The sequence below is a fragment of the Cavia porcellus genome, unplaced genomic scaffold, assembly GCF_034190915.1.
Source record: "Cavia porcellus strain 051 isolate PalLab524CR breed Dunkin Hartley unplaced genomic scaffold, mCavPor4.1 scaffold_34, whole genome shotgun sequence".
NCBI lineage: Eukaryota > Metazoa > Chordata > Mammalia > Rodentia > Caviidae > Cavia > Cavia porcellus.
The window spans coordinates 10,308,970-10,336,187 of NW_026947517.1; the positions used below are offsets into that span (position 1 = coordinate 10,308,970).

At 37.7% G+C, this 27,218-nt stretch overlaps 1 pseudogene; it reads right to left on the reverse strand.

Annotated features, from left to right (window-relative positions):
* LOC100718059 (alcohol dehydrogenase 1-like) overlaps positions 1 to 27,218 on the reverse strand; it is a 113,192-nt pseudogene that overhangs the window by 486 nt on the left and 85,488 nt on the right.

Below are 27,218 nucleotides of genomic sequence, written 5' to 3' on the forward strand. Positions count from 1 at the left end.
AAAAGCTGGTCTTTTATTTATGCTTTTGTCAAAATGGTGAAAAGTTGGCAAAAACCCTTCATTTTTAGGCCTTCTTCACTTTAAGGACGTGGTTTTCTCTCACTCTGTCTTCTGTGATGGCCCAAGTACTCCTGGCTCACTCTGCTCCACCAGGATTGCTCCCTTCCCCTCACTTATGATGCGGCTTCTGTCTTTCCAGCTTCTCCCCATATCTCTCATACCAAATCCCACTGCTTTCTCAGCCAAAAGTTTCTATAACCCCTGCATCATCCTCTCCTCCTCCATCACTCCCAAGGGTCTCCAATCCTCCCCCTAGGGTCTCCAATCCTTCCCCTAGGGTCTCTCATCCTTCTCCTAGCATTTCTCACAAGGCTCTGACTTCTCAATCCCCCTGCTCTAGCCATCTGTCCCATCTGAGGGTTCTTTTTCTCCTTCCCCTGCATCGCCATTTTCTCTGCCTGCCCAGCATACTCAGTCTCAGGCATTGCAGCCTTCTGGCAGGCCACATGGTTGCCAGCAGCCATGTTGATTCCACACATGCACCTGCTGGGCTCATCTCTACTGCTGCTTTGGGAACAGGCTGGACCTAAAAGATTAACTAATAGTTGTGTTCCTTCTTTTTAACTTTCTGAGCTACCTCAGCTTAACCATCAATTAGGTTCCTTTTCTAGTATTATTATTTCAAGAGATTTCTATTAATTGATCTATAAGAAGGTTCACTCTATTATAGTACAAGTTGGCCAAATATATTTGAGTGCATTCTAATTTTATAAGATGATTGTCAGTTTATATATCTGTTGTCCATTTGTCCAATTGTCTGCTCTGTTAGCAGCTTTTTCTTCTTACTTGAGCTCAACAACTATTTCCTTCAACATTTATATTTTCAGATCATGTAATAAAGGTTTATTTGGGTAACAGATTTAAAAGACATGCTTCCACCTAAGTTGCCAGCTTGTCAAAATGATGCTAAAATTGGTTAAACAAAATCCCTTGGGGTGAGGCAATGTTAGACAGCACTCCAATTGATAAACAAGAAAGTGGCCACCTGGTAACATTTTAAAATTTTATTTTAATTTTAAAGAGATTAAAATAAAAGAGGACTTAACAAATGAGATTGGAGCACAACAGTTTAAGCAACACAGTATTTCAACACAATACAACCTGACATATAAGTAGCTATCTTAGTGTCTCTTTCCTTGAAGTAGTTGAGTATACCTTGATACACAATACTATCAAACATAACAAAATATTATGAACAATGGTTACTATATTATCTCATTGTCCATAAAATGTTTATACTATCACACATAATACAATCCAATAAGATACAAGATAGAACCAAGGAAACAGAAGACTAAAAGCATGTTAGCACTTCAAAACAAGATGATATTAAATCAACACTAGCTATTATAATGTCTTCTTTTCTTCAAAATAGCTGTTCAAATAATCATAGATAATAAAATCAAACAACCCAGGATGAAACAATTCTGTGTAATGGATGGAAATATTATAAGGCTCCAAAGCAGTATAATGGGGAAGCAGGATTACCACAAACTCTTATGTACTCTTACCACTTCTCCCACTAGGGAGACTATATGGTATTTGCACATGAACAACAAGGTACTTTAACCAGGTCAGGTTCACTGATGGGAGGTCCAAATAAATTCTTTAGCCTCATTGGAAAAAGTTCCAGTAAAGTTCATATTACTAAGACAATTCATTTTGCTGATCTGATGGTATTTTCATGCCTTCAAATATAAAATTGTGATTATTTATGATGGCAAATGTTTTCGTTCATATCTAGAGGTCTTATGCCTTTTTCTTGTGTTCCAGCCTGGTGATTTAAATCAGGCCAATACAAGGTCACCAGTCAAATAATAATTTTTAACAAAAATTTATGTAATGTAATAGTGAGCAGTTCAAAATATGTCACAAATTTTTTCAGTGCTCAAATGTTAAAACACCCATGGTTAATAGAAAATAACACTTCCATTTAATGTTCTATATTAAGTTTGCTGCTTGTCCTGTACTGTATGGTATTAATCTTCTGGATGTTTAAAAGCTACAGTTAAGAGATAATTATAAATTCCCTTTGGATTCCTTGTGCTATGATCCACCACATATTTTCTAGAAAAAAAGTTTATATGATGCAGGAGGCAACAGAACAATAGAAAAGGAGTGGGGCTGAGACTGGGGCAGCAGCCAGGTCAAAGCCAGTCCAAGCCTGTCTGTCACCTCTGGCTCAGCCCTTAGGATAGGGATGCAATTGCTTGATGTTTTTTCTTGAGGCCTGACCCACAACAGGAGGTATCCATCTCCCCCATGGTTGCAAGGTATCTGGGTTTTTGCATTGGCAATTTCTAGGACCTAGTCCTGTCTCACTGTCTATATATTTCTAACTAAGTCAGCTGCCTGTAACAACAGGGCTGGGACTTCAAAGGAGCAAGAGGATAAATTCAGATTGCTTATAGCCTTGGAAGAGACTATCATCTCCTGCTCTGGGCCAAATCTCAAGACAAATGCCAACAGAAATACAATCAAGTGCTAAGAACCAATACTCCAAATAGTTCTGTATCACCCTGAAGAAGTCAAGACTCGCCATCCCAGCCCCCTACAGGAAGAGTCCCTGCTGTTAAGCAAGCCCACTTATTATGTGACATGCTCCCCCATTTGTTCCTAATTGAATCAATTTTACCTGAGCAACTGACCCTATTGGTTGAACACAGCTCTATCCCACCTTATGCTCACCTTGCAAATTCCCATTCTTCCCCTCTTTTGACCCATCTAACCTCCTGTTTTTACTCTCTAAATACAGAGTCTTTGGCAACCCACTCAGGACCCCTTCTGTCTCTCAGACAGAAGCTTTATTTCTCTCAATAAATATATTCCATTCTTAAACTCCATCATTCTAAACATTATTCTTCTATTTTACAGAACACAAACTCATACCAGACATATAGTAGGTCAGGAGTTTCATTCCCCTCTATCATTAACACAAGCCAAATTAACATAAATGTCTTTATGATTTGTCTGAATCCTTTTCTCTTTTCATGCAGTTTTAAGTGATCAATACAACTCACAGTGTTTGAATTCCTGGCAATGTATAAAGTTGTATATATCAGTCATTATAAATGTAAAATAATTGGTTTGAGTGTATAATTTAGCAAGAACTAGATATTGCCATGGCAGTAGGTTATCTCATATAAAAGTGAATGGTCAAATAAAATTGTTCAGAACAATTTCTTTTTTTTTAGACTAGTCAAGTGCAAGAGTGAGAGGGGGGAAAAGAGTAGAACAAGGAGTTCAATCAGAACAATTTCTACATTACTGGCTGCTTCAACAATTTTAAGATACATGAACTGTGTATTTTTGCCTTTTTGTAGAAGGCTTCTATTATGTTATTGAAAGAAGTCTGTACATCTGTAGGACCCTGTTTATATTTTGATGCTTTTTCTGCACTGAAGTTTATATGAAGATTTATTTTTATCTTAGGCTTAAACTCACTGCATTGACACTGATGGAGTGAAGCAACAGTCCACTGCATTAATTTCAATTATATATTCATAGCATTGATCATGTGAATTACTAAGGAGGTAAATTAGGTACATACATAGACAAGAATCAGTACTGTTAGCATTTTCTGGTGCAATAGAGAAGCAGAATATAAGAAAAAGGAAAAGTGGCCTTTCTATTTACAGAATGTGAGGAGGACCCCCCCAAAAAACAAGGAATTTTTTTTTAATCTATGGGGTTAGGGGTATATGTGAATTTTGCCTGGATGTGGAGATTGAAGCAGACATTTCTGTAGTGTGAGAAGCTGATTGCACTTTTCTTCAGGCCCCTGGGAATGGAATGAGGAAGTTGTAATCAGGGAAAAAGAGGAAGTGGCCATATGGTTAGCATCCCTGATTGGGCCTTCCACCATGTTCAACTACAACCAGGAGGTCCTGTAACTCATTCTAGGGCAAAACTCTTTGAAGTACATCCCTCAGTTTGAATGACAAAACAAAAATAAAGAAGTTTTGCTATGTGTCTTCCTCCAAAGCTGGTGGTAACCATTCACAAGAAATATTTTGAGTCATATCCTTAATAAATTATATACCATAACTAAAATTACAGATCAGCTCACTTTCAGAAAACGGAAGCAGCACTTAAATGCAGGCATAAAGGCCTTCAATGAGAGTATCCCTGAAGAGGTGAGATCAGCTTTATAGAACACAAACTACTACTCATTTATCTGAGTTCACTAAAGATAAAAATTTATAATGGTATTGCTACAGGGGAAAGAAACTCCTGATCTACTATGTCTGGTGTGAGTTTGTGCTCTCTAAAATTAAAGCATAAATCTTAGGAGCAACAGAATTTAAGAGTAGAATATATTTATTGGGAGAAAGAAAGCTGTCTGAGAGAGAGAAGAGGTCCTAAGTAGATTGCCAAAGACTGTCTTTTCTATGGACTTCTACAGAGTAAAATCATTTTGTGAGATGGATTTAAGGTGGGAATGCTGGGGAGCTCACAAGGCAGATATGCATAAGATGGGACAGAAATATGGGAGCCAATAAAATTAATAGTTCAGGTAAAAGTGATTAAATTGGGATCAAATGGGGAAGCCTGTCACACAGAAAGTAGGCATTTTTATGCAGTAGTGACTCTTCAATTAAGGGGTTCAGAAGGTGACTCATGACTTTACTAGGATGATAAGAATTATTTGGAATAACAGGCTTTAGTTGAATGGTAACTGCTGACTTCTTCAGAGTGCTAAAGAACCATTTCAAATATCAATCCTTACAATATGAATACATTTGCTTAATCTTTTGTCCTGAAGTCTGACGCTTAGCAGGAAGTGTCTGCCTTCCCTATAGTTTAAGGTATCCGGGATTCTGCATGGGATCCTTGGAGAACCTAGCCCTGTCTCACTGCCAACATTATTTGACTAACTCAGCTGCCCATTAGAGTACTGTTTTGAAAGTTGAATACAAATGTCTTGTGCTCTGGGTGAATGATATGGGGATGACAGTATGCAAAGTATTTACCATTGTTGTCCCCTGATTGACATGTTTTGAAATTTAGTTTTAGTTTATTTTTATCCTTGAAATCAAATGGAATTGGAAATAAAAAGCCTGAGGTAAATCTCTTTGGTACAAGCACTCCTCTGTGGATATCAGCACTGTAGAAGACATTCAGCTCCAGAAGTCTGCATTACAGTCTATCATTTGGGATCCACACTTGCAGGGAGGGGTTCCTTTCCCTGTTTATTCTTGATTCAGGAGGAGAGCAATAGAGAAAGACCGAATCACTGATGAAGAGGTGGGCTGTATGAACTGTCCAAGCAGGTGGGCCACAGCAGGCGGTCTCTTAGGTCTTCCTTTCTGGGCATTATTGACCTGTTGTGAGCACAGTACTGGAGCAGAATGTTTGCTGGATCTCATTTAGTGGTTTCAATGTCATGTGGCCTGGTTAGGAAAGAACCTGGGAGATCTTCAAGCCACAGAATGCTGAGGTTGTGGGTGGGAGCCCAGAAATAGGGTGCAAATGGGCTAAACCAGTTACAACTGGTTAGAAACAGATCTGGTGTCTCAATCTTCAGGTATTTAGTTAGCTTCAGCTACTGAAGTCCTCCAGCATTGGCTGTGGGTCATCCATTGTGCATTTTGCCTCTTTCTGCTGGCAAGAGTGACACTATCTTCAGTTTGACAGCCGCAGATTCCAATATCATCTTTGAAATTTTCTGCTGCCTTGGCAACTCCACAAGCTCAGTGAGGGAAGGAGCTTGCGGACACCCTGACTCTGATGCATTTTGTAGCTGCTGCAAAAGTACTGAGGAAGGTCTCTGCTCTCATTGCTGTGAGAAGCAGACCTGGAGGATCTGATGTCTATAAATGTCTGTGATACAGGGTCTCATAGCCCCAACTGCTCTCCTTAAACTTGTGGGGTTTTTTTTCTTGTATTTAGAGTGATCTCCTAAATTTATAGTATGTTCTTTTATTTCTATCCTCATGACAGGTGTTGGCAAAGGTACTGAGTATTTGAAGATGTGTATTGATATGCCTCAGTTGAGGAAGGCTTCTCAAACACCTGGTGAAATCCTGTGCATCACAGAGAACAATGCAAAAGAATTTTGAACATAATTATTTAGGTGACACCTCTGCTCACAGACTGTTTGTGAGAACAGCCATGGATTTTTGAATTCTGAGAAAAATGAAGCATATATGAAAGTGTTATCAAGGGCAGGGTAAAGTGTGCTTGCTAAGGACAAATTCCAGAATCACCTGCCTGTTAAACCCTCATTGACAAATGCCAAAATTTATGCATTTGCATGGACTCATACACATGATATCCTTCTGAATGGAAAGGAATAGGCGTGTCATCTCTGAATTAACAGCTGATTTAACAGCTTGACTGCTAATATACATTGTTTATCTATAGAAATTCTCTGCAATGGACTTTACTAAGTGGAGTAAAATAGAATCCCTAAATAGAAGTTGTGCTGCAGGAATATCCATAGTTAGGCATGAAGGGTTTTCTGTGTAGTGTGGATCAGAGGAGAATGGAAAGATTGTGCAAGTGATTGGCATGATACAAGGTGCCAATAGGATTTACAAGTCAGAAGATCTTCACTGAAAATTGAGTAGTTCTTAGGGTAAGCATGAAGTTAAATTTGGCTTCTGATTTCTTACTTGAGATGACTAACACCAACTCTGTCAATATTCAGTATTACACATACATGTTAACCCATGAATTTTGTGTTCCATACTTGAGATCTAATTTTGATTTTCTCTAATTATGTGGCAGTGTCATAATGCAGGAATTTGAATCTTTTTTTTTTTTTGTACCAGGGATTGAACTCATTAGCTCATGTTTGCCACACAGGTGTTTATGCCCCTGAGAGAAATACCCAAACATGAATGTGTTTTCTGTATATTATGGAAAGTATCAACATTCTTCTTCAGAATGTGTTGAATGTTCTTGGAATGTTACTTTATTGTATGGATATAATTTTTAAAACAAACCAATGGTGTTTTATGCAGTCAATTTTCAAGTTTCATTTTTTGTGGGGTTTTCAGTCAATGTTTTTCTCTCTATTTCAGACAGCTCTGTAACTGAGGCTGGCCTCTAACTCAAGGCAGTTCTCTTGCATCAGCCTCCCAAGATATATTTCTTATTTCTGAGTGAAAGATGATCACTTCATGACAGTGAGCTATAATTTGCAACTTGTGCCTTGTTTCATTGTTTATGCATTGTTTACATACACAGTTTTCCATTATTATTTGAGTTATTATTTATGTACCATATTTGATGTTATTTATGGTTTGTTATATGAAACTAAATTCAAATTTTAAAATGCTGCTTAAGTATATCAAGAACAAAGGACTCAGTGACCTAAATGAGATTTGAAGAGATATCATCTGTAGTCTATCAAAGTGTTTCACGACATATTTGCCTACCCCTTTGCTTTGTGGATGCTGGTCCTGCAGGATCCCACTGTGAGCTTTGCTTTAGAGACAGTGCACAGGGACCATTGCAGTGACTCAGCACAAAAATCAGTGCTCCCATTTGGCTGTGAGTTGCAATCTAGCATCCAAATTTTTTTTTCAAAAAATGTGTCTATACATAAAATTAATCACCAAGACATGGAATTAAGCTTTAAAGAATTCAGTCTCCATTCAGCTGTGATGTTTGGTTCTACCTTGTTTAGTTTAGTTTTGTTTTATTGAGACAGGATTTCACTATGTATATCACTGGATTTGAAACCTGTATGGTGCCTACAATTTCCTTGACTTCACAACAGCCCTCCTCTCTCAGCCTCTTGAGTCCTGGGATTATAAATATGCACCAACTCTGCTTTTGATTCAGATTTTTATGAGAGAATTTAAGATATCCCAGATGGTGAGTCTCAATCTTCCTTTGAGAAATATATGTATGAATTTTTTGGATCATACTTTTATAACTTGGCCCCTCAGCAGTTATCGCCCTAATATCCCTTGGGAAGCACATTTGTTTATGCACTGCCTATACTGAGTGTAAACGGGTGTCATGGTTTATGTTTGTGTCCCCCAGGACTCATGAGTTTGCATTGTTCATTTGTGATGGTTCACTGCATAGTGCTTGGATTGATGGTGTCAGTGCTCCACCCACATAGGGGTGGAGCCAGGATGTGATATAATGGTAGGAAGAAGGTGTGTATTTCTCTTTTTGCTGGTTTGAGCTTGCTGTTTTCAGCCTCCATGACCTGCAGTCCAGCCATGCCCGCCTGTCTTGGAGCCAATTGAGTGTGGACTGAAACCTCCAAAAACTGTAAGAAATAAACCTTTCCTTTCCCAACTTGGGCATCAGGTATTTTGTCTCAGCGACGACCATAAAGTAACTAAGACACCAGGACAGTTGTCATTTTAACCAGTTGATTCTTGTATTGAACACATTACAATAGTCATTTTTATATTTGCTGTTATTTTAGAAAAACTAACAAATGTATGCAATATTTAATTATCTTTTATTTAAATAATTGCACTGGTAAGGACTTATGTATAAAGCCTTCGGCTAAGTGTGATTCTTTTAGTCCCAGCATCAGCAGAGGATGAGACGGAACAATCACAGCTTTGAAGCTGACTTTGTGAAGCAATTTTGCTAGGTGATTTAGCAGAATGTGTGGTAGATGTTTTTATACCTGCATTTGAAGTTTAAGGAAACAGGTAAGTTTAGGTCAAGAATATAAATGTAGGATAGGATAGCTGAATCATGAAAATCATGATTTCTTTTTTTTGGCCCAGGAAATGTGCATATCATGGTAATTTGTGCAGCAGTCTTAAATATGCCCATATTAGAGTAAAACATAGTGAAACATGAATGAGCAAGGCATTCTAGGTTCTGAAAGTAGAGGCATTATCAAAACTTTTTTACTCAATGCTATTGGTGGTGCTTTTTATAGGAAATGAGATAGGGCAACAAAACACTAAAAATGACTATATAATAATTTAATAGTTGTGAACAAATGAAGAAGCCAAAAAACAAACAAACCAAAAAAAAAGTCAAATATAAAGGATGAAGAAACAATCTACAGGATAGGAGAAGATTGCATGTTACTCCTTGACAGCTAACATGTAAATCCCATAGAAATGTGAAATGAATTCACACTTTTCAGAGCAGATACAAATTGTCAAGAAATACCTGAAGAACTATTGAGCATTTATGCACAATAGAGAAATGCAAATCAGTACACCATGTCATTGCAGAGACAAATCACCACAAGATCAAAAGAACACTCATGAGACATCAGGAAACTATTTAACTTTATTGGTGGAAATGTAAGCAAGTATTTCAGCCACTACTGAAGTCAGTGTTCAAAGTATTCAAATGATTAAACATAGTAAGTTCACTAAGTGCAGTGCTTCCTTTAGTGGGTCTCATACTCAAAGGTCTAAGGACCCATTGCAGTGATTCATGCATATTCCTGTTTACTGCAGCAATAGTCACTTTTCTGTGGAGAGCAGCAGCAAGCACTGCTCCATCACAACCAAATGCCAATGATGAACAACAAATACTCATCAGTGTACTCTTTTTAGTAAATGATATGATAGTTTATTATGAAATGGGCTCATGACTGCTTATTATTGTCAAATTGATGATGTATTTGATATATTCATATTTCTGGAGGCATAGGCCTCCAAGATTGTAAAATGGGGATTGCTTATGGTAGCAGACTTTTTTCCCATGTTCATACCTCTCCTAATCCCAAAGACTTGTGAGATTCACATTCCACTAAAGTCCAATAAATTGGTCAATGATACATAAGAGACTTCTTGGGTATTTGATAAGGGTGCTTGACTAAAATGGATATTTTATGTCAAAAGAGAAATTCAGATTATTGCCAGGATGTCATAATACAATAACATGTATGGTTCTGATTTCTGATTTACTATGTAAAATATGTCACTGTTAACACTGTAGGTATTCAAATGTTAAAATATCCATGGGTAGTAGAAAATACATTTCACTTAATGTTCTAAGGTGTTTCATGTTTAGATAAAATAGTAATGTTAAGCTTACTGCCTCTAATGCATTGCATTGTGATCAATCTTTTCTTCTGGATGTCCAACAGCTAAGGTTTAGGACCAAAAATGAGAGACACAGATGGGCTAAATGGATAGCCAATATTTTGTCCACAGCACTTCAAACTTGGAGGAGACTCAGGATGTAAAAGAAATCCTGCTTTCATCATCAGAAGATAACCAGTGAGTACCTAGTATTCTGATCAGGAAGATGATGAGACCACAGAGGAAAGTGACCTTTGATGCAAGGTGTGCCTAAGGAGAGTCACAAGTCACCAGAAAAATCTCCTAAATTTTCACAGAAATCAACATGGTCAAGCAATGGCCATGACTCTTCCAGGTGGCAGACACTGACAGAAGAGATATGAGGAGCTATGCATGGTTATAAGAACTGGCCTTGATAGGAAGTAACGAACCCATTGTCCTTAGTGTAATCCTTATGTTAGCTTGATCTTAAACCTTCTGCAGCAAAGTCTGGACTTGGGAGGTACAGTGCAATTCTAAAATATTGTCTGTGGGTGAATCTCGTATCACTAACATCATCTGACAATTGCTATATATGCTGGTAACTGACTACCATTATGGATGGATGGACTGTGCAGTGGTGGGAGCTCTAACACAACTTCTACATCTTCAACTGGTCACCCATCTGTGTATCAACCAAACAAAAAGGAGGGAAATGTTGGAGCCATTGAAGCTGAATACTCATTCAGCGCTGTGATGTGGCACAGGCATGATTGAACTGAGAATAAAGAGATGCCTCAAGTCACAAGATAGGCCACAGCTGAGGCCACCTAGACACTTTCTGTGGGATAGCTCTCTGCAGTTACCATTGTCTGTTGCTTGCAGTAGGTCTTGAACCTCTCCCAAGATCCTGTTCAGGTTTCCTCACTTGTCCACTCAACTCCTGCCTGCATGAGGTTGGCCAGCTGTCTAGCAGAGTGATGAGCTCTGCCAAGGATCTCTCTCCTCCTGCAGCCCTGAAGACCATGCTGTGTTTCTCATTTCTTAGAGCCTTTTTGGTACACCTTTTTGGCATCTTGGTTTCTAGGAAAAGACCCCAACATGAAACATAAAATGTACCTGTTTTAAAGACTCAGCACTGACATCTGGTATTGTTGGATGATGACAGGAACAAGTATCAAACCTGTTTAAGACAATTCACGTACACAAAAGCTGTTATATTGCACTGTATTTTTTTGGTTCACCAATGCCAAATCCTCTTACATGACACAACTTTCCTCAAGACAATTATTTCGACTCCAATCAATGACCTACATATGAATTATTTTCTGTAGGACACACACACAGATATGCAGGTTTTATGATATGTCTCCACCAAGTCATCCTGAAGAAAAAAATAACAATCCAGAGCCATCCCAGGCCTGAGAAGAGAAATAGAAAGCTAATATGCCCTTGTTATGAGCTGGTGGATGTCATATGGGGCAACTAGCCAATGTGCCGATGTTGTAATTCTGTGGAAGCTATTCGGGTTCTCTGAAGAAAAACAAGACAGTAACTTGCACTTCCTGTGAGCTAGCCATTGCATTGGCTGGGAGATGAGCACCACAGTCACCTCCTCGCACCATCAACAGTCTGACTGGTTTAGAGCACATGCTGAGTTGATAGCAATGGAGGTATAAAAAAACTTAATCCTTATATTACTTGATTGGCTTTGCAGCCTAAAGGCTAGTATTCTTAAGCATGCATTTAAATTGGGAAATAATGGTAAAAGAAGTTGCAAAAACTGCATATCTATATGGAAATTAAATAACACTCTTCTAGACAACCAACGGTTGGCAGATTAAGTAAAGGAAGAAACTTAAAAATATCTACAAACTAACAAGTACATAGATGCAAAATCCTGTATCTTATGGAATTCAATGAAAGAAATCCAAATAGTTAAATTTATAGTAGTCAAACCTCACATCAGGGAATAGAAAGAACACAAACAAATAATGTAATGTTGTATCTCATTCTTCCAGAAAAGAATGGCAAGACAAACACAAATCCCATACAAGGGAGGAAATTATAAGACCAGACAAGAAATTCATGCAATGCAGAACAAGAAAACAATACAAATAATTAATGAATCAAAGAGGTGGTTCACTGAATGAATAAACAAAATTTATAAACCCTTGGACAACCATATCATAAAAGAAAAAAATAAAGACTGAAAACCATGCACTAAGGAATCAGAAGAATAAAACAATTACAGATCCTGTGAAAATTCAGAAGATCATCAATATCTACTTGAAAAGCTTATACTTTCATAGGTTAGAAAATATAGAAATGCACTGATTCCTAGAAATATATGAAATGCCAAATCTGATCCAAGAAGATATAAAAATTCTAGAAAATATAGTATCAGTAAATGAGAATGAAGATATAATTAAAAATTTATCAGCTGCTGGGCATGGTGGTGCCGAACTTGGGAGGCTGAGGTACAAGGATTGTTGTGAGTTCAAGAATAAACAATGCTACAAAATGAGCTCAAGCCCAACCTGAACTGAATAATGAGAGCCTATCTCATGAGCACATTAAAAAAAAGAAAAACAATGACAACAGAAAAGCAAATGACCAACATAAAAAAAGTCTAGGTCCTGATGGATTTACTGTTTAATTCTACAATAAATGTAGAAAAAAATTTAAGGCCACTGCTGTTTCTTTCTTTTTTTTTTTTTATCGGTACCAGGGATCAAACTCAGGGACTGCCTGCTTGCAAGGCAGGCGCTTATGCTGCTGAGCTAAATCCCCAGCCCCTGGCTACTGCTGTTTAATGACATTGAAAGAGAAGCTGTTCTCCCTAACTCATTCCTGGAGGCAAGTATTACCCTCATACTAACACCAGAGAAAGACCCAACCAGAAAAAATAAACTATAGAACAGTTTTCCTAATGTACAAGATGCAAAAATCCTTAACAATATACTAGCAAAGTGAATGTAGCAAATCATCAAGAAGATTTTAAAACCTGATCAATTTCGATTCATCCTAGGAAGTCAGGGATGTTTCAGTACATGCAAATCAACAAATTTAAATGTCATATCAACACAGTCAAAAACAAAAGTCACATGGTGACCATCTCAATAAATGCACAATAAGCTTCTTATAAAATCAAGCACTGATTTGTGATAAAAACCCTACAGTAAATAATGACAGATGACCTTTACCTCAAGCTGATAAAATCAAACAATGACATGGCTGGGGATTTAGCTCAGTGGCATAAGCATCTGCCTTGCAATTGTGTGGTCATGAGTTTGATCACCTGTACTGATTAAAAAAAAATCAAACAATGAGAAAAAAATTCCAGCATCATACTAAATAGAGAATAACTGACAACTTTCATTTTACAGTTATGAAAAGGACATGGATCACTACTATGACCATTCCCATTCAATATAGCTCTGGAAACATTAGGCAGACAAATTAGACAAAAGAGAGAAATAAGAATAAATAATTAATAGAAAGTAATTAAACTATCATTATTCACAGATGATATGATATTCTAAATAGAAGATACCAAAGACTCCACCAAAACAGTCCTAGAATTAATAACCAAATTCAATAATGTAGCAGGGGACATAGTTGACAATCAAAAATCAATAGCATTCCTGTACACAATCAACAAACTCACCAAGAGAGAAGTTACAGAAACCACAGCCTTTACAATAGCCTCCCAGAAAACAAAATACTTGGAAAGAACCTAATGAAGAAAGTAAAGGACTTACATATTGAAAATTATAGTACTTTGGAAAAGGATATTGAAGAGATTATCATAAATAGAAAGATATTAGTGGCCCATTCTGTGCATTGTCTTTTCACTCTGTTAGTGATTTCTTTTGATGTAGAAATATTTTTAATAAGATGGAGTCCCAGTGGTTGATTCTTTAAAATTTGTATTTTGTTCATGAAGCCTCATTAGTGTTTTTGTTTTAATATTTAGATCTAATCTAGTTTGACTTTTGTTTGTTTCATAGTGATAGACTTGTCTCCAGTTTAAGTCTTCAGTATGAGAAAAGTCATTTTCTTCAGCACCATTTATTGAAGAGGCTATCTCTCTTCCAGTGAACATGTTTGGCTCCTTTGTCAAACACAAAGTAGCAGAGTGTGTTTGTAGTTCTATTTGCATCTTCTAGTCTTTTTGGTTGATTCTCAGGTCTGTTTTTCTGCCATAACTATGCTGATTTTCTAATAGTAGCTTTCTAGTATAATAGTAAGTCAGGAATTGTGATGCTTCCAGACTTGCCTTTGTTGCCCAGCAATGTCTTTGGTGATCTAGAGCATTTCTGTTTCCAGATGAATTTTAGAAATGTTTTCTCTACATTTGTGAGCTATCCTACTGATATTTTGGTGGGCAATGCATTACATCTATATGACATTTTGCAATAAGATTTTTTGAGTTTTCTCCATATCCTTGAAGGTAGTTTTACTGGTCTCTTATACTCACCAGATGAAACATAATAGGTATGATCTTAAGAGTTTCAAACTTTTGAGTTCTTCTTCCAAGGATATCCACAATAATATGATATTTTTTCTGTTTCTTTGAGACATGTTTTCCCCATGCAGTTCAGGTTGACTGCGGATTCACGTCTTAGTCCAGTCAATTCACACTGATTATCCTACTTCAGCCTCCCAAGTTCTGGGATTACAGGTGTGCACATAAAACTTGAAAGAATTCCTGGTGTTATTTGAAACCTGAAAAAACAGTCATGAGATACACATGTATTTATTAACTGCCATTCCCTTAAAGGAAATTGTAAAGTATAACACATAACATCATTGGAGGGTAGGGAATCAGAAGATGTGTTTCTATCTCTTATGAGCCTGGGATGCCAGGATAGACTACTGCAGAAACAGGAAATGTCACGGGTAGGAATATGCATCAAATGTGAGCATTAGTATTAAGAATTCAGAGAGTATTGTATTTAAGGATGATGAGAAAAAGACCAGTGGAAAGCAATGAGAGTCCTGGTGAGCTTCGTTTGTCCTGACTATAGATCATGCTTTACTATAAGGATGAACATCATAAACAGTGAAATATTCAAACATTATGTGCTTTTGACCCTAGAAAATATAGAGGCTTGGCACTGTAGCTCAGCTGTATTGTAGCCTGGCATAACAGATGCCATCTTGCACCATGCATTTATCTAGTGCCCTGTATTTGATCTAAAAAAATGAAAAATCACCAGGGTATAAGTTCCATGAGAAAAGCAAAAGGAGCTGTACCCAAGTAAAAAAGAAGCTGTACCCAAGTAAAAATCCTGCTAAAAAAAGAAGCATGATACGGTGTCATTAAAAAATTAATTTAAGATTCTAGCTAAATTGTTTCCAACAGGGTGTCTTCTGTGATTCTCTCTTTTAAAAATGCTGAACTTTCCAGTTCAGAGCCAATTGTTTAGATTCTGAAATGGGGAAGGGGGTCTGTATAAAAGTGGTTTTGAGCTCAAATATTTAAATTCCAAATTTATCCTCTGGATGTTTTGATTCCTATACTGTTGTTCACAAACTCACCTCAAGATGCAGAAAGATTATTGACAGAAGCAAACCTCTGGATTAAATGTCAGTGCCCCTGAAATGGAAGAATAATGCTGAAAAGGAGGGAAGAAAATGACAAACCTCATGTGTTATGATGCCCACCTCTTTTCCACAGCATTAAAGAGGCTGAAACAGGAGAATGGCCATTTATTCAAGGACAGTCTAAACTATGCAGTGAGTGAAAGGCCAGCCAGAACTACAAAGTGAGACTACATCTTTAAAAACAAAACAAAAAAATGAAAAAGTAAAAAACCAAGGGAGAGAGAAAGACTATTAAAGGAAAACAAAAATAATAGAGCTGAATGAAAGCTGACCTAAATTGGCAATTATGGAATGATGTTGCAGCAGACAGCTGGCCATGTAGTAGCATCCTGGCAGCTGTGACAAATACAGAGTTAGGAATGGTACCTATTTTGCTATAGCACAACAGTGACCTCCTTCTTCCAATAAATCTGCAATTTGCTAGAATGAAGAGAATGAAAAACTCATCGAAATCTTAAACTCAGAGCAAGCACGTAGCTTCATGCAAAGGCTTTGGAACACTGCTTTGACCACTAAGCTCAAAACCCAGCCCAAGATCTTCAGATTCTATATATCACTATTACCAATGTTTAATTTATCATTGACATATTTAATTAAAACTCTTGTTAATCTACATGTTCACAAATGAAGCTATTGTCTTTCATTGCAGTTTAAAACACTGTTTTTTTTAGGTACAGGGGATCAAGCTCACAACTTAGCACTTCCCAGGCAGGTGCTTCTGCCTGCTGAGCTAAACCCGTGGCCTCTATTGAATAATATTTTATTAAATGTATAAGCATCACGTTATCCAGTCAAATGGTATTATGATTTTACTATAGGAATTGAAAGTAGAGAAAAATTGATATACAGTCAGAGAGGAATTGGAACCTCAAAGGAGTCAACATAAAAAACTAAACACAACAATCCCTCTACTGGCTCAGCTGAAGAAATCCAGACATAAATGTGAAGATGCAGTGACCATGTCTACATGCCTCCTGAAGAGAAAAACAATAGCTTGAAATGTACTACAGTTACCACCACCTCCTCCAGGAAATCCAGAGAGGCATCAATTACCATACTCAATGACCAGAACAACTGGACTGTTGTTCCCCCAAAATGCCTTTGCTCTTTCAACATACTTTGTCTGGGTGACTTCTTCCCAGGTTAAATAATATTAGTTAAGCCACTCACTACAAGCTTATAGATTGATTGTAGTTTGGGACTCACACTGTAGCCACATTGTGACTTTGCTGCATAAATGACCCCTGACAATAGGTCTGTGACTTAAACACTGAAGACCACTCCTGAAAATCCAGGTCTATTCTTCCTCTTTTTTCCCAGAAAATTTTTGAACTTCTTTTGGTGTGTGACTTCATTCCTTAATGTTGTGAGCCAACAAACTTGGTGCATTTGACATGAAACAGGGCAAGATTATATTTGTCCTATTTCCATTTGAATATAAAACTTCTTCTAAGTGTTCCAAACCCTTTGCATGAAGCTACTTGCTTGATCTGCATTTTTAAAGACATATTTTGTCTTGAAGCCTGGCCCATAACAAGAGGTTTCTGTCCCCCCCCCCCCGTATATGCAAGGTGTCTGGGCTTCTACACTGGCCACTTCTAGGACCTGATCCTGTCTCCCTGGCTATATATTTCTAACTAACTCGGCTACCTGTAACAACAGGGCTGGGCCCTCAATGGAGCCAGAAAATAAGTTCAGATTGCTTGTAGCATTGGAAGAGACAATCACCTTCTGCTGTGGTCTAAATCTCAAAACAAAAGGCAAGGTAATACAACCAAGTGGTAAGAACCAACAGTCCAAATAGTTCTCTGATCACCGTGAGGAACTCAAGAGTCACCATCCCAACCCCCTACCAGAAGTGTCCCTTCTTTTAAACAGGCCCACTTAGTATGTGACTTTCTCTCCTATTTGCTCCCAATTTAATCAATTTTACCTGAGCAATTAACCTTATTGGTTGACCACAGTCTTATCCCGCCTTATGCTAATCTTGAAAATTCCTATTTTTCCCTTCTGTGACCCATCTGACCTCATGGTTTAACTCTGTACAAGCTCCTCAAAAGGACAGAGTCTTGGCAACTCACTCAGGACCCCTTCTGTCTCTCAGAAGCTTTCCTTCTCCCAATAAATATGTTCCATTCTTAAACTCCATCATTCCTAAAATTCATTTTTTAAATTTAGAGAACACAAACTCATACCGGACGTATAGTAGGTAAGGAGTTTCATTACCCTATACCATTAACATGAGCCAAATTAACATGACTATACTATATAAGGTCTGAAATTTGCTTCTTCTCCTGCAGTTTTAAGTGATTAATACAAATCACAGTGATTGTAGTCCTAGCAATATCTAAAATTGTATATATCAGTCATTATAAATGTTAAATAATTGGTTTGAGTGTATTATTTAGCAAGAACTAGACATTGCCATTGCAGTAGGTTATATCTTATTAAAGAAAAGATTTAACTATAATTGTTCAGAAAAGTTTCTACATTATTGGCTGCTTGAACAATTTTTCATTAGAAAAACTGTGTATTTTTGTCAGTTTCTAGAAGGCTTCTATTATATTATTGAAAGCTGTCTTTAGGTCTCTTGGACCTTGGCTGTATTTTGATGCATATTTGTGTTTTGAAATTTATATGAAGATTTATTTTTATCTTAGGATTAAACTTACTGCATTGACACTGATAGAGTGAAGCAACAGCCCACTGCATTAATTTCCATTGGGTTCTCGTGGCATTTAATATGAGAATGACTGAAGAGCTAAATTAGCTTCATACATAAACAAGAATCAGTACTGTTACTGAAAGAGTTTTTGGCCAAGACAGGACACTGTAGCCAGTGAGGCAGAACCAAGGAGCTCCTATCTCCCCCACCCCTAGGAATTTACCTGTGACTCAAATTTCCCTGCACCTAGGAATTTACCTATGATGCCAAACAAAGACCAATGGACTACTTGTGCATCCCTAATGCCCACTCAGGGTCCACCCCAAACCTAGGGCTTATATGCCCCCATGCCACAAGTCCATGAGAGAGAAAGCCAGACTCCAGTGGTCAGGGAGTTTTTGTTTTCTCTCTTCGCATTCTCAGAATAAAGGGCCCTTTTGTTTTAAACTTCTCATCTGTTGGACGTACTATATAATCTTATCAGTTAGGATTTTGTGGCCGAATACAGAAGCAGAATATAAGAAAAATTTAAATTGTCCTTTCTATTTAAAGAATGTGGAGGGGAGCCTACAGCCACCAAGGGTTTGCCTTTTTTTCTGACTGATTATGGGATTATGGAGTGCATATGAAATTTTGCTCTATCTGGTGCCTGGCACTGACATTGATGTCATGCAAGGAGCTGATAGGAATTTTCTTTGGGCCCCTGGGAAAGGAATGAGGAGGTTGCATTCAGGGAAAAAAAGAGGAAGTAGCCATATAGGTAAGCATGGCTGATTTGAACTTTAACCCTGATGAACTACCACCATGAGTCCTGTAATTTATTCTAGGGCAAAACTCTTTCAAGTACATCCTTCAGTTTGAATTACAAAATGAAAATAAAGAATTTTTGCTATGTGTCTTCTTCTACAGTTAGTGGTAAACAATTCACAAGAAAAGTTTTTAGTCATTTCCTTAATACATTGTACAAGTAAACAAAACTACAGATCAGTTCACTTTCAGCAAACAGAAGCAGCACTCAAAGGCAAGGATAAAGCCCTTCAGTGCAAGTGTCCCTTAAAAGGTGAGATCAACTTTTAAGAATACAACCATCTACTGATTTCTCTGACTTCAAGAAAAAGAAAAAATCATAGTGGTATTGCTATAGGGGAATGAAACTCCCGGGCTACTATGCTGGTATCAGTTTGTGTTCTCTGAAGTCCAAAAAGGAATTTTAGGAACAACAAAAGTCAAGTTAATATACTTATTTGGAGAAAGACAGCTGTAGTAGAGAACGAATTCATCCTGAGTGGGTTGGCAAAGACTGTCTTTTCCAAGGACTTTTACAGAGTAAAATCACGTGGTGAGATGGGTTTAAGTTGGAGAAAACTGGGAACTCAAAATGCAGATGGGCATAAGATGGGGCAGATCTATGGTTGTCAATAAGATAAATAGTCCAGGTAAAGTTAATTAAATTGGGAACAAATGGGGAAGGGCGTCACATAGAAAGCAGGCATTCTTAGGCAGCAGTGAATCTTCCCTTAGGAGGTTGGGAGGGTGACTCTTGATAAGAACTAATTACAATATCAGTCTTTAGGATATGGAGACATTTATTTGAATGGTGACTCCTGACTTCCTCAGAGTGCTAGGGAACTATTTAGAATATCAGTCCTTAGAGTATGGATGAATTTGTTGATTTTCTGTCTTGAGGCTTGGCCCATCCCAGGAGCTGTCTATTGTTGTAATCTAGTTCTAACCAATGGACCGACCCCCTTTCTGTTCTGTATGCCCCATTTCAATAGAGATTAAAATTCCATCTACAGTAAAGACTTAAATTTCATCTCCTTGTAAATCCCCCTCCCCTCCCTATTCCTTTTAGATTAAGTAAACTTTAAGTTTCACTTTCTTGTAATCCCCCCAACCCCCTTCAGCCTATCTGCAATACAATGTGCTGTCTTTTAGAAAAGTTTAACTACAAGGAAGTTATCAAACTGGGTCCAAGTTTGCAACATTCCTGTGGTTTGTGGCTTTAAAACCCAACCTTTTTAGCTGTAAGGCTGGCAGTCTCCAAATTGGCTCCTGGAGATCGCATTGCCAGGCCTGGCCTAAAATAAAGCCTTTGCTCCCAAAATTTTAATTTCTTGCTTCCTTGGGTTTTATTCCAGGGTCCAAACTATCACATCCATCTTATCCATAGGTGCAAGGTATCTGGGTTTCTGCATGAGCTCCTTGGAGGACCTAGCTCTGTCTCACTGCCAATAGTATTTAACTAACTCAGCTTCCCATAACAGTATTTTTCTGAAAATTGAATACAGATGTCTTGTGCTCTGGGTGAATGATCTGGGGATGACAGTGTGCAATGTATATACCAGTGTTGCCCCCCTGATTCACGTGTTCTGAAATTTAATTTTAGTTTATTTTTTTATCCTTGAAATAAAAGGGATTTGGAAATGAAAAGCCTGAAGTAAAGCCCTTTGGTACACATATTCCTCTGTGCAGCTGAGATCAACATTGTAGAAGACAGCCAGCTCCAGAAGTCTCTGACTACAGTCTATCATTTGTGATACACTCTTGCAGGAAGGAGTTCCTTTCCCTGTTTATTTTTGACTCAGAAGAAGGGCAGTAGAGCAGCAGTCAATCAGTGATGTAGAGGCAGGCTATATGAAATGTCCAATCAGGTGAGCCATGACAGGGGGTCTCTTGGTCTCTTCCATTGTCTAGGCAATATTTACCTGTTTAGAGCACAAAACTGGGAGCAGAATACTTGCTGCATCTCATTTCCTAGTTTTGGGGTCCTGTGGCCTGATTAGCAAAGAACCTGGGAGACGCTGTAGCCACAGAATGGTGAGGCTTTGGATGGGAGGCCAGAAATAGGGTGGAATTGGGAGAAACCAGTTACAAGTGGTTAGAAGCAGTTCTGGTGTCTGCAGACACAGGTATTTAGACAGCTTCAGCTCCTGATATATTCTAGCATTGGCTTTGGGTCATCCACTGTCCCTTTTTACTCCTGCTGGGAGTAAGCATGATTTTGTGTTCCCAGAACCCTGCCCTAACTATGATAGCAACAGACTGGAGTATCGTCTTTGAAATTCTCTACTACCCTGGCACCTCCATTATAGGGGGCAGAGGAAGGAGCTTGGGGAGACCCTGACTCTGATGCATTTTGTAGCTGGCACAGCAGTACTGAGCTTGGTCTATGTTCTCATTCCAGTTAGCAGCAATATTTAGCTTCTAAAGTTTATAAATATCTGTAATGCAGGACCTCATATCTACAATGGCTCTCCTTAAACTTGTGCTTTTTTGTATTTATAGGGATCGTCTAAATTTATGGTATATTCTCGCATTTCCATCCTCATGACAGTTGTTGGCAAAAGTCCTAATAATTCAGAGATGTGTAGTGATGTGGCTCAGTGGAGGAAGGCTTCCCAAACACCTGGGGAACTCCTGTGAATTACACAGAACAATGCAAATAATTTCTGAATGTACTTTTTGTTACCCACCTGCTCCTAAACTATGTTTGTGAGAACAGTGATAGAAGTTTGAATTCTGACTAAAATGAAACTGATTTAAAAGCGTTATCAAGGGCAGAGTAAAGTGTGTTTGCTAAGGACAAATTCCAGAAAGGGCTGCCTGTTAGATCCTCATTGAAAAATTCCTAAATTTAGTCATTTGCATGAACATATACAGGTGATATTGTTCTGGATGGAAAGGAATATGGGTGTCAGCTCTGAATTAACAGCTGATTTAATAGCTTGGTTGATCATAGACATTGTTTAAATATGGAAATGCTCTGCAGTGGTCTTTACTAAGTCATGTGAAGATGTCCTAAATTGAAATTGTGCAGGGATATCAAGAGTTTAGGCATGAAGGGTTTTCTGCTTAGGAGGGATCAGAAGAGCATGGAAAGGATGTGGAAGTGACTGGCAGGAAACAATGTGACAATAGCATGACATACAACAGAGAGCGTCCTCACTGAAAGTCAGGTATTCTTAGGGCAAGCATGAAGTTAAAGGTGGCTTATTGTTTCTTCCTTGAGGTGAATAACACCAGCTCTGGTAACAATCAGTATTCCACATCTCTGTAAACCCAGGAATTCTGTGTTCTTCACTTGAGATCCAATTTTGATTATCTCTAATTATGACCCGGTATCATGAAAGTGAAAGTTGAATTTTTTTGTACCAAGGATCGAACACATGATCTCAAGCTTGCCAGTTAGGTTTTCATGCTGCTAGCTAAATACCCAGCTCTGAAAGTGTTTTCTCTATATTATGAATGATATCAACATTGTTCCTGAGAAAATGTTGAATATTGTGAAATTTTTGTATATTGCATGGCTATAATTTTTTTTAAAGCAAACCAAATATGTCTCATGCAGTCACTTCAAATTTCACATTGTCTGTGAGGTGTCTCAGTCAGGGTTTCTTTATTCGAGACTGCTCTATAACTTAGGCTAGCCCCAGACTCAAGGCAGTTCTCCTGCATCAGCCTCCCAAGATATATTTATTATATCTGAATGTAAAGTGATCACTTGGTGACACTGAGCTATAATTTGAAGCTTGTACCTGGTTTCATTGTTTATACATTTTTTACTTACAGCAGTTTTCCATGAACATTTATTATTTATGTAACATATCTGATGTTATTTATGTTTTGTTCTATGAAACCAAATCCAAATATCAAAATGCTGCTTAAGTATATTAAGAACAAAGGACTCAGTGGCCTAAACGAGATTTGAAGAGATATCATTGGTAGTACATCAAAGTGATTGATGAGTGAGATATTTGTCTGTCTCTGTGCTTTTGGAAGTTGATCCTGCAGGCTCCCACTATAAGCTCAGCATTAGAGCCAGTGAATAGGAACTCTTTCACTGACTCAGCACAAGCATCAGCGCTCCTATTTGGCTGTAGCATTAGCAGTGAGTTCCAATCTAGTATTAAATTTGCTGTCTCAAAAAATGTGTATATACAAATAATTAATGCCTGAGACATTGAATTAAGATTTGAAGGAATCAGTCTCCATTCAGCTGTTTTGTTTGCATTTATTTGTTTAGTTTTATTTTATTGAGACAAGTTTTCTCTATGTATGTCAGCTAGATTTGAACCCCTTACAGAGCTCAGAATTGCCCTAACCTCAAAGCAGCACTCCTGTTTCAGCCTCTTAAGTGTGGGGATTATAGATATATTATTTTTACCCCAGGAAATATGGAGGCTTGTAACTTAGCCATGTTGTAGCTTGGCATAATAGATGCCATTTTGAGCTTTGCCTTTAAATGGTGCCCTGTATTTTACCCAGCAAAATGGAAAATCACTCAGGGTAGAAGTCCCAGGAGAAAAGCAAAATGAGCTGTACCCAATGAAAAAAATTTAACCTGCTCAGCAAAAAAAGCAGAATACAATTATCATCCAAAAATTATTGTAAGATTCTAGCTCAATGATTTCCAACAGGATATTTTGTGATTTTATCTTTTAAAACATCTGTAACTTTCCACTTCAGAGCCTCTTGTTTAGACCTGAAATGGGGGTGGTGTTTCTGTATACAAGTGGTCCTGAGACCAGCTAATGAAATTCCGCATTTCTTAATTGGGTAGCTTGGTTTCCTATAACTCAACTCAAGCAGCAGAAACTTTAACTGACACAAGCAAACACCACGATTAAAAGGCAGTGCCACTGAAATGAAAGAATAATAGTGAAAAGGACAGGAGAAAAATAAAAATGCCATGTGTTATAATGCCCACCTCTTTTCCACATCAATGAAGAGGCTAAAACAAGAGAATGGCCATATACTCAAGGACAGCCTAACCTACAGGTGAGTGCAAGGCTGGCCAGAACTCCAAAGTGAGACTAGGTCTTTAAATCAAAAAACTAAAATGAAAAAACTAAACAACCAAGGGGAGAGAAAGACTACTCAAAAAAAAAAAAAAAACAATAATAAAGCTGTGTGAAAGTTGATTTCTCTAAAATGGAAATTATTGAGTGATGCTGCAGAGGAAAGAAATCCATGTAGTGGCATCCAGGAGGCAGTGACCAACACAGACTTAGGAATGGCACCTATTGTGCTACAGTACAACAGTGATTCCTTCCTGCAATACATCTGAAATTCACTACACTGAGGATTTCTAAAAGCTCTTGGAAATGTTAAACCCATGGCAAACAAGCAGCTTGAAATTGAGGCTTTGGAACATGGCCTTTAGCAGACATTTCATATTCAAATTCAAATAAGATTAATATAATCCTGCCGTGTTTGATGTCAAATGCACCAAGTTTAATGGCTCACAACATTGAGAAAGGAAGTCACAAACCAAAAGAAGCTCAAAAGTTTTCTTAGAAAAAAAGAGAGAAGTGTAGCCCTGAATTTTCAGGAGTGGTCTTCAGTGTTTGGCCACAGACCTATTGTTAGGAGTCATTTAAACAGGAAAGTCACAATGTGGGTACAGTGTGGGTCTCAAACTACAACCAAAATATAAGCTTAAAGTTGCTTAACTAATATTATTCATCAGGGGAAAAAGTCAGCCAGAAAAGGTATGTGGAAAAAGCCAAGGCATTTTGTGGGAACAATAGTCCAGTTGTTCTGGTCATTGAGTATGGTAATAGATGCCTCTCTGGACTTCCTGGAGAAGGTGGTGGTAACTGTAGTACATTTCAAGCTGTTGTTTTTCTCTTCAGGATCGTGTAGACATGGTCACTGCATCTTCTTGTTCTGGTATGGCTTTCTTCAGCAGTGAATGTTGTATTTAGAATTTTGCATTGACTCTTTGGGGTTGCATTTCTTCTCTGATTGTATATCAATTTCTGTCTACATTGACATCCTTTGCTAAAATCACAATATTATTTGAATGAATAAAGTGATGTTTATACATTTAAAAATATTCATTAATACAGTCCAGGGATTTAGCTCAGCAGGCAAAAACACCTGCCTGGAAAGTGCTAGGTTGTAACTTTGATCCACGGTATCTAAAAAAAAAAGTAATTTAAATGGCAATGAAATAAAATAATTTCATTTATGAAAATGTAGGTTTAAACCTTTATAACTAAATATGTAAATGGCAAATTAAGCATTGTTAATAGTCATATTTAGTATCTAAAGTTGTTGGGGCTGGGGATTGAGCTCAGTGATACAATGAGCTGCCTGGAGAGCACAAGGTCATGAGTTCAATCCCTCGCAGAAAAAAATAATTCACAGTTGTCAATGATGCAGTGCTATGAACACATTCATTGAGACTGATACTTGTTAATTAATAGGCTCAATGTTTCTTTTGTGGTCTACGAAATACCTGCAGATTACATGGCAATTACAGTGAATGATATACTGTCCCCTATAGGATTGCTATTTTCTGAGTTGTTTTTATTTTTTGTTTTCCCACATAGTTGAAAGTTGAAAATGTTGGCTGGTGCTAGGTAGAAAAACTGTGGTAATCATTTTTTCAATTTAATGATATATTTCCCTATATTCATTAAGAACATTGTATTTGCTACAATTATTCCAAGTGAAATTGATAAACAATTCTTAAAGTTACAGGCAGCTGAGTTAATTAGAAATACAGGCAGCCATACCGTGTTATAGTAGAATGAAATTCCTGACTTTCTATGTCTGGTATGAGTTTGTGTTCTCTAAAATGGAAGAATGAATTTTAGGAACAACAGAGGTGAAGAGCAGAATATATATATTTAGAGAAAGAACGTGAAAGTATTTTGTCCTAAGTAGGATATTTTGGCAATGGAATGAGGAGCCAGGAAACTGTTATCTTGAGATCACTTTCCCCTCCCCTATGCAACTTAACTGTGTCCAGAAAAGAGTCTCAATCAGGCACCTGCATACAGCAATGCCACCTTTAAGCACCACCCAAATCAAAACTATATGTGTGCCCCACACATTTCCAGAAGAAAAAGCCAGACCCAAGTGGTCATGGGATTCTCTCCAACATCTTAGAATAAAGGCCATTTTGACTTTATATTCTCTTCGTTACTACACCAAAAATCCTATTGGAAAGCTTCTGTCTGAGAGAAAGAGGAGGGGTTCTGAGCAGGTAGCTAAGGGCTCTGTCTTTTCTAGGGACTTTATAGAATAAAAGCATGTGGTGAGATAGGTATAAAGTGGGTTAGATTACTGAGGTTAGTGAGGAGGTAAATTAGCACAATAGAGAAGCAGAATATAAGAAATGGAAAAGTGACCTTTTATTTAAAGAATGTGGAGAGGTTCCCACAGCCACCAAGGGTTTGGCTTTTTTTTTTTTTTCTGACTGACTATGGGGTTTCGGAGTATAGTGACTTTTGACTGGATGTGTTGCTTGGAGGGGACATTGATGTCATGTAAGGAGCTGATGGAAATTTTCTTTAGGCCCCTGGAAAAGAAAGAGGAAGTTTTAATCAAGGAGAAAAGAGGAAGTGGCCATATGAGTAATCATCCCCGATTTCACCTTCTTCTACCTTGGACTACAACCATGAGGTCCTGTAATTGTTTCTAGGGCAAAATTCTTTCAAGTTCATCCTTCAGTTTGAATGAAGAAATCAAAACAAAGAATTTTTGCTATCTGTCTTCCTCCATGGCTGGTGGTAAACCATTCATAAGAAATATTTTGAGTCATTTCCTTAATGCATTGTTGATACCATAACCAAAATTACAGATCAGATCACTTTCAGAAAACAGAAGCAGAACTTGAGGCAGGGCTAAAGCCCTTCAATGCAAGTATGACTGGAATGGTGACATCAACATTGTAGAATACAAACTACTGCTGATTTCTCTGACTTCAAGAAAGAGAAAAATTTATACTGATATTGCTATAGGGGAATGAATCTCCCAGTCTACTATGTCTGATATGAGTTCATGTTCTCCAAGGTCAAAGAATGAATTTTAGGAACAAAAGAGTTTAAGGGAAAATACACTTATTGAGAGAAATAAAGCTGCTTGAGAGAGAGAAGGGTTTCTGAGCAGGTTGCCAAACACTGTTCTTTCTACGG